The sequence below is a fragment of the Gymnogyps californianus genome, chromosome 3 (genome assembly GCF_018139145.2).
Source record: "Gymnogyps californianus isolate 813 chromosome 3, ASM1813914v2, whole genome shotgun sequence".
NCBI lineage: Eukaryota > Metazoa > Chordata > Aves > Accipitriformes > Cathartidae > Gymnogyps > Gymnogyps californianus.
In genome coordinates this window covers 15,167,796-15,176,978 of record NC_059473.1, presented here as the reverse complement: position 1 = coordinate 15,176,978, position 9,183 = coordinate 15,167,796, and positions in this window count along the sequence as shown.

Here is a 9,183-nt window from a genome sequence, read left to right as displayed (position 1 = left end):
ATTAAAAATGTAATAGCTGCATCTGAAAGGGGATACATTTTCTAATATCTGTGATTTGCACAATGGACCAAATATTGAACCTTAGGCTATAAGTTGGAGATGCATTTTTTTTTGCAGCTAAGCCTTTTTGTATTCACAGTACAAATGGAAATTGGTATTTGTTCACATAACAGTTAGATTAAGCTTCTAGATGCTATTCATCTGTGTACACAAATCTGGTAACAGGCATGAATATGCGAGTTTTGAATTATGTACACTTTTTAAAAGACTAGCCCATAAATCTCAACCACTTTCCTCACTGTCTTTAATCAAGTGCCTTGTTTAGTACTTAAACACAATTCACATAACTATCAACAATGTAGAACTGAGAAAGCAGGAGAAAAGGATAAGAGCTATTGCACAGGAAATTAATTTAATAGATTTATGACAACAGCAACCAATTGTGAATTAATGTGTAACTAGTGAGTGATAAGTCCTTGAAGCAATCTGTCATACAGGTATGTGCCAACAGGTAAATTAAGGTAGAAGAGAGAGATTTACTAAGTGTTTGTTTACACTTGATAGAAAATAATGTTTATTGTAAGAATAATTCATGATGCACTGTGCTTCAACTATTCCTTTCCTTGCTTAGACTTCAATGTTACGAATGTTGTGAATGTCATTTAACAAGCTGTACTTATTATTTAAAATAGCATTTCTTCTAGACCCCTCATTTCCAGAAGTATTGACAGAAAGGAAAAAGCTGAAAAAGGAGTATTAAAGAGACTAACCTACAAGGAAAGACGGATCTGCCAAAATGGATATACTTTCTCTGAGAAAGAATATCAGCATGAAATACCTGGATAGACACAATTAGCTTTTCAAAGGTGTGTCTTACAAGAGAGCATAATGGTCCAGGGGTTAGGGCCCAAGACTAGGACTTGAGGCAGCTGGCTTCAGCTACATCTGTCACGGATGATCACTTGTGTGACCTTGGGTGAGACACTTGGGACTGAGTTTAATGGAACTTTAACCCAAAGATCAACTGCAGCTCAATACCAGAGCAGTTTTAGACTGGGCACTGTAGCCCTTTAGCTGACGCAACACAGAGCTCACAACAAGTGGCTCACCTGAGTGGGGACCCAGGTACCATGTGGCTTTTGCACCAGTAAGACATCCCAATCATTTCCATGTGCATGATCTCAGAAGCTAGTGATGATACTTTACTGGCCATAACGATGTCTGTTTCAGTGCTCATCAACAAAGGTAAGTTTGGAGAGGGAAGACCACACTCGGAAGTTCTACACCGGTGACCTCTTTCTGGTCATGGTCTGAACAAATACCATACAGAAAGAATAAATCCATACAAAATACAGTCCACTCTCCTTAAACAAACTCTGCTTTCAAGATCTGGGGAAGAAAGCAGCAGAGTAGTGTCTTGCATAAGTAAGGCAAAAGCAAAATGGAGGCAGAAATCCAGCACTGGATGGCAGAGGTCTCCTGAAAGATAATTCTTTTCAGCATTATTTGCATAGTGTTTTGAACTGTTGGCATCAGAATATCTTAGCTAATGAATGGTTTTCACACTCTGCTTTCCCTGCTCGCCTGTTTGCTTTTATTTTGGCATGCAACAGTCTCTGTTTAACATAATTTCAAGCCATATACAGTACTGTGTATCAGTGCTGTAACACATGAGACAGGAGCAGAGACAGCTACTTGTCTCAACAGCCTGAAAGCAAACCTGGTAGCAGCCACCACTTTCACTGCTGTGAAAAAGAGCAAGAATGGTGCAGGATAGGCTGCCTCTTCTCCCAGGTGGCACTGCCTCTGATCCCCTGCCAGACAAAGGGTATTTATTTCATATGCATCTTTTAAGGGAAGTAGTATCTGTTGAATCCTTAAAAGAACATATCATAAGGCCTGAGATTCAAGCAGAAAAAGAAATCTGGGAGTTAGACTATATTAGAAAGAATAAAAAAAAAAAATCATCTGTGTATCTTTTAAAAGATCTTACTGTATACATCAGACTGAATTACTGCTGATAAATAATGGGTGTGCTTACAGGTTTTCTTTGTTATTTAATTTCCTACAGCAACAAGGCCTTTGTATTGTAATTCTGCTGCTATTTGTGACAGCTTGTGGTGTTTCGGAGGTACTTTTTGAAATGCAGTCTCAGTATAAAATTAGTGTTTTGAGGCTCTTATCTAGGTAGGGACCTCATCTGTCAGGGGTCCTGGAAAGTCTGGACCAATTCAGGCAGACAAGAGTTAACAGAAAGATGCCCTGATTTAAGGGGGATCTGAATCAACTTGCACTGCCTGAGGTAATAACAGTGCCTTTGAGGGCAGATAAGACAGAAAGTAATAATGCCTGGAATTTAGGTTGTTGGGACCAGAGGGACACAAGGGTGCAGAGGAGAGGGAGGTCTTCAGTTATTTACTTTTTCACTATATGTAAATCTCGTCATTCCTTTTTCTCCTCAAAGGGTATATCCATAATTTAGATTTCTAAAGCCCAAACTTAAAATCTACAAATGTACATTTAAATAGTGCAGATAAATTATGCAGAGGCTAAGGATACGTAGGTGTAAGTCCACAAGGAACCTTAGTGATATTGTTGTCTTGGCATTAATAAATCTTGGATTAGGAAAAGTGAAATTTCACCGGCTACCCAAAATTCAAACCTGTCATCACTGCTTACTCTATTTTCATTTGACTGAGTGCTGGTACAAAGGTATTTAGGACTTGATATTCTTCCTTGTACTTGCTAGACATAAAGCCTCCCATTGGTTTTACATTCTTCTCGCTTTATCTTAATTTTATCTCATTTAATATCAATTCATATCCTCTGTAAATATGCAGAACCATGGAAGTCTAGAAGTTAAGGCAGGCAGTGGTCCCAGGAGCACACCTTGGCTGCCCTGGCAAAGGGGTAGAAGATGTCTCTAAAGGGTCGGAAGAAGGTTAACCCCTCATTCACATAAGGGCAGTGTCCAAGGAGCAGGAGGCTGCAGTTACTGAGGAGAAAAAAAAATATCCTTTGCAAACTTCTTCCTGTTTTGTTGAGAATCAATGATTTATTCAACCTTCCATCTGTAACTGTCCCTCTTGTGTACTTCTGACCAAGCAGAAAGAAGAATTCATAGTCATGTAAGGCAAATAACTGTTAGCGTGACCTCAAAATTGGGGTCCATAACAAAAACACTTTCCTACAATTTTCCTACAGTCAGCTGGTAAAGTAGTTGCTACAGTTTAACATTTCATTGACCCACAGGAAAAAGAGATTGGAAGCTACATAAATGGGTCAAGGCCATCACTCTAGGGTGGAAAATCTGTCTAAGTAGTAAAATAAATTACCCCAGGCATAGATCTGTTCTACCATGGACAGATTGTTACAGGTATCCATCCTAGCTAGACTTAAATCCAATTAAAGCAAAAACTAAGTGCATAACAAATGCCACGTTGCACTGGACAGGTCATCCTCCCAGCTCAGCACTCTGTCTGTCTGTCTGTGGTAGCAGGGGACACTGGTCAGGGCACTCTCTGCTGTTGGTTCCCCTCACACTCCCGCAGCATCCACAACTGTTACCATTGGGATGAAGGAGAGTGCATCCCTTCCTGTTCCTGATTATGAACCTGTTGTTCATGAATGTGCACCCTGCGTCTCTGATCCTGCTGATACAGCCTGCCCCATGTCGTCCTCCAGCAACAAATTCCAGATGTTACTAACCCCTGGGTAAGAAAGTACTTCCTTTAACTGCTTCAAGTGATAGTTTTAAGAAATACCCCTAGCACTGAAGTTTTACATTTGCTATATTCACCACCTCCTAGAGTTTGTAAATCTCAGTCCTACCCCTTCTCAGCCTCATGCTGTTTAAAACACGTGTGCCAAACCAACCTTCTTGGTGCCTCCTTGTCCAGCAGCAGTTACAACCCCAACACCAGTTTGGTTGCCTTTCCTCACACCTTCTCTTAGCTCTGTCCTGCCTGAGATGTGGACACCAGAATGGCACCAAAGTCCTGTGCAGACCTGTGGTGGGTACATGAGTGCAATGATTTCCTCTGTCTTTTCCCACTACCTCTTCTGCTGAGCAAACACTGCATGAGATACTGCATATCACCCATTTAAATTGACTGTGAATCCGAACAACTTTATACAATTATTCCACGTCCTTTCTTCTGCTTCCTAATTCTCTTTTCTGCCCAAAGCACAAGTAAAATGGCAGTTTTTACAGGAGATCATAATACTTTTAAGCCAAGGATAACACATGCAGAGAACACATGAATCTTTTTTACTGGATTAGGACCATTTCCATGTTTACCATTAAATCTTCTCCTGCAAATGACTGTTTAACTGTAGCTTCTTTATGATCTAGCTCCATTGCTGTCAAGACAGAGCTGTACAAGCAGGCCTTAATACAATTTCCTGTTCAGGGTCTAAAGGCAGAACAGATCATTAATTTTCATAAAAGCAAGCAAAGATTCAAACACCCAGAAGGGAAATGCTTAAGTGCATTCTCAATATTAGGCACATTATTTAAATACTAGCTAGAATAAAGGCTTAAATGAGCTACACTGGCCACAATGTCGTTACCAATACCTGTGTCCATTAATTACATCTTCATCTCATCCTTAAACCTTTTCATTAGAGATGACCGTTTTTAAAACATTTTCATGCGAAAGACTATTCTCTGTTTCTCCCAATTGTAAAGAGATTATGAAATGGCATATGTAAGTAGTATAATCCAAAAGCAGAACATAGTATCTTTCAAAAGTCATCACGCAAAATTATTCACAGTGATTAATGATTTTTGGATACCCAGCCCACTTAGGTTTTCAAGTGTTATTTTCAGCACTTTACATATGTACATGCAAATCTAAGTATATGCTTTAGAGGAAGCAAAATAAAAAAGTTAAGTGCCACAGGTTAATACATCACAGTCATCTACAATCATCAATGAACTGTGTCCAATTAACAATAAATAGCAAACACAAAATCCAAGAGGAAACAACTAAAATAAATTTGTCAACTAGAAAACTTGAAATTAGATTCATTATTAGGAAGATAGGCGGCAACTGCATCTAATAAAATATGAAAGGAATACATTTTCATAAATGTGAGTTGTGAGATATCACCATGGCAAGATGCAATGAAACATCACAATGTTTCACAGCCTTTACTGAAAATCAAAAAGCAGAAAATTAGCCACAATATAACCTGAATCTTCTAGATCCTCATCAGTTTGTCCTTCAGCCAGAGAAAGCTTCATAACCAAAGAAAGGCTTTCACTTTCCTACAATCAAGGAAAACATATTTTATTTCTCACATGCAGCTTATCTGAACTCTGCAGGAGTGCCTATTGATGCAATGATGACCAAATGATAGAAGTTAAGGTTCAACTATCAGTATCTCCTTTCTGCATGTAATCTGGCATTGCTATCAGGAAGAAGAAACAGGCTGTACTTTTCCAATTCAAATATAATGAGAATTGTTCATGCTTCAGTCATGAACCTACCTGTAATATTTACTGAAACAATGTGCGTACCAAAGGATTAAAAGCCAACAAAGGTCTATCTATCAGCATCTTATTACTGTTAGATGTTTTGGGGGTTTTTGTGGTGGTTTTTTTTTCTTGCTTTGGGTTAGTTTTTTTTACTTCTTGCTTCTCTCTAGGTTCTTAATCAGTATTGAAAACATTGTTTTAGCAACTATTAAATCAAGCAATCTCATGATTCTGCTGGTTTGATGAATGAATAAATCTTTGCATAGGCAGAGATTAAGAAGGTCAGTTTTTAATAATCTTTTTCATTACTGTGGAAAAAAAACCCTTCCATAAAGGCTCACAGCATCATGTGGGAGTGGTTCATCTGACTCTTCACATCAGATTGAGGTTCAGAGTGATTTTTTTTTTTTTGTCCATGCAGGCCCATTATCAATGCTTCTTCTCAGAACATCTCTAGACAAAATAGGTCCCTAGCACTCTTTCTGCTCTCAAATTTCTTTGCCTGCCCTATACTGCTACTGTTCTGCCCTTTTATTTTCACTTTTCCTATTTTGTTATGTGCCTCCATTGTCAGGAGAAAATTTTTTTTCTTAGGCTTCCAACGGTATACTTAATGCCACACTAATGCTTCTACCAGTATTCTGCGTATGCTAAGAACATAATTTCTTGTGCCTTTTCAGACTGGAGCTCCAGAAGGATGTTCTTTCTCTCTCTGTGAATAAGACAATACTGGCGTAATTTTTTTACCTGACCTACTGAAATCTGGACAGCAACATGTCAGACATGAATACTAAATTTGACCACAATTGAGTGCTTCTTGCAAGCAGAGATACACCTTTGAAACTCTGCGGCAAACAGATTGTAGTCCTTTGGTACTTGGTAGATTTACATTAACTACAAATATATTCTAGTCACAATTAATCATGTATCTTTCCCCATTCTTCCTGAAACATCTGTCTTTTCACACTAAGTTATAGTTTTAATAAATATAGAGGAAGATTTTACATTTCTGCATGGATACTCGGTACGAATATTTAGCTGACAAGAGCTACAGAGGTCACACCTCATTGGTGTTTCAATATTTCTCTGTGCTACGTGAATATATTTACAACATTTTTTTCTCTACTTTTCAGTTTTTGTTAATGCTTGTCTATCTCAGACAATTTAAACAAAAAACCTAAATATTTCAGACCTTTAAGATTTGTGACAGCTATGTTACCACACACTTATTGACATGCATTTTTGAGCTAATTAGGGAACTACACATAGCATATCTATTAATGCAATTTATACACCTTAATGAAGACTGACAAAAAAAATTTAAAACATTTTGAACCTACAACCTCAGATACCCCTACAAGCTGCATTAAGGCCAGTGTTTCTATAGCAATTAATATAGCTACTAAAATTTCTTCTTCACTATCAGCCAATGTCATATGTTTGATTAACTTACACTCAAAATGTTGCCCTCTCTTGTTCGTCACTGAGAAAATGCTAAGAACTTGATTCTTTCTTTTTGATTAACAGTTTCAGTTGTCAAAAGCAGTGGAAAATATATTACTTTTTTTAATAGGTTAATTTTAGAGCTGCTATTAAGTAAGCTTTTGAAACCTTCAGTCCCTTTTTATTTATTACAATAATCAGATTTTTAGGATTGTGTCTCATAACAGCATGCCAGCATTCTTACTTGTCTGAGACATCTGCTATTCAGAGAGGAAAAAAAAAATCCTTCCCTAATGAAACCTAAAAAGAAACATTTTTGCATATGCAAGATGGAATTCATTTATACGTATGAAGAAAGGTATGGTTTCCCTCCCTAAACAGTAATGATTCGTACAGAAGAAATTCTCCAGAACTACTAGCATAATATTTTTTCCCAAAATAATTATGGAACTGATTCACTCTTGCATTACTTCAGTCCCAAAATACATTGAAATCAACTGACTTCAAAACTAGAATTATGCTGCAATGAATCAGTTTTTACATATATTTAAACCAAACTATTTCCAGATATGTGTCCTTTTAATATTAAACATGCTCTACAATGCATGCGTTTCTGCACCTGAATATCAAAACTACTCATGTGTACTCTAACCCTTAGAAATTGCCTTACCCACTTCTCTTTGTGCAAGATGAAATGATGAAATATTGAAAAATTATATAAAACAATGAAAAGCAATGAAGATCTCCGTTTTCTCATCTTCCCTCACAATGGCCTGCAAGTTCTTCTCTGCTCTTGGCTTCACAAAGAAGAATAAACCCCTTTCCTTGAGGATACCTTCCTTGGCCAAATATTGTGGGGTGCTTCAATTAGATGTTCTCTTCGGTATCTTTCCATCTCATGAGTACAGATGGATTTCCAAACTAGAAGAGTCCTAATGCTATGTATTTTACAAACTATGAAAAGCTTTATGTTATCTAGAGTGCTCAAAGGTTCAAGGAACAAGACAGCACCTTCTACTGATGAGGACAGCCATACTACAGAGAAGCGATTGGGCTGAAGTTGTACATCATTAAAGGACGATGGGCAGAAAGTATCAGATGCAAAACTGTGCTAGTGCTACAGCGTCTAGTGCTACTACTGATTTTTCAGGCATATCTCTCTCTGTATCTTGAAGTATTTTACATATCAGAAAAGAAAAGTAAAAGAGGAAGGAGAGCTCTATAATTGCCTCTTCCAAAATATATTTTTAAAAGTACATGGAAATCACCACGAGAAAACTGAGTATTTAGCAAATTCAAATGCACGACTGAAGTGAAGGAGTTAGGCATCCAGCATCATGAAATGTCACAGATAGATCACTTAAGCGTGACAGTGCCTATTTTGAAAAAGGATACAATTAAAATATACGTATGCTGACACAGAAAGTAAGCACACAGCAGATGAACATAAGCAATAGTTAAAATGTTTTGAGGGTTTATGAAGGATATTAGTAAAGCAGTGAGTTTGAATTTCTGCTTAACTGATTTTTTTGAGTAGGCTTGCCAAGAGTAGCAGTTACACAGTTTTAGAAATCAAGAATTATATGAAAAAAAAATTTTAAAAATCCCCACTGTTGAAAATGTTACTACCTATAGACTTCTCAACATAAGCCACACTTGATTTCAGATAAATTCACTGATCTGTTACAACTCAGTATCAAAACTGAAATTAAAATTGCACTTTATTCATCAGTACATACACAGAACATACAAACAGTGATCCATTTTCTGAGCTGTGTATTTGCCTGTTTAAGCATGACTCCAGATTCAGCCAGAAAATCTTTGTATTTACTCAGTTTCGGGTTTTGACCTTAATCATTCTAAAACATGTATGCTCACCTTGTGTGTTTCTCCTGCTTAAAGATTTCAGCCTTCAGTCGTTAAGCTAGGATCATGGGTATCACAGATGTCCTTATATTTATTATTAAATTCCTCACAGTGCAGTACTATTACCACTTTGTCTATCATTCTGAGTGATACCACAGATATCTGCAGAAGCCCTTTTGACTTCTAGCTGTCGCACACTCCATTGAAATAGGTTTAAAATGTAAGTAAAGAATGTATAATCATCAATAATAACGATCAACAATGACAATCACTGATCTATCAAATAACAATCGACAATGACAATCACTGATCTATCATTACATTTTCAGTATTTTTCAGCAAAAGCTGTTGCCTGGTTCCAACAAATCACCCCAAGACTTTACACAATTCTA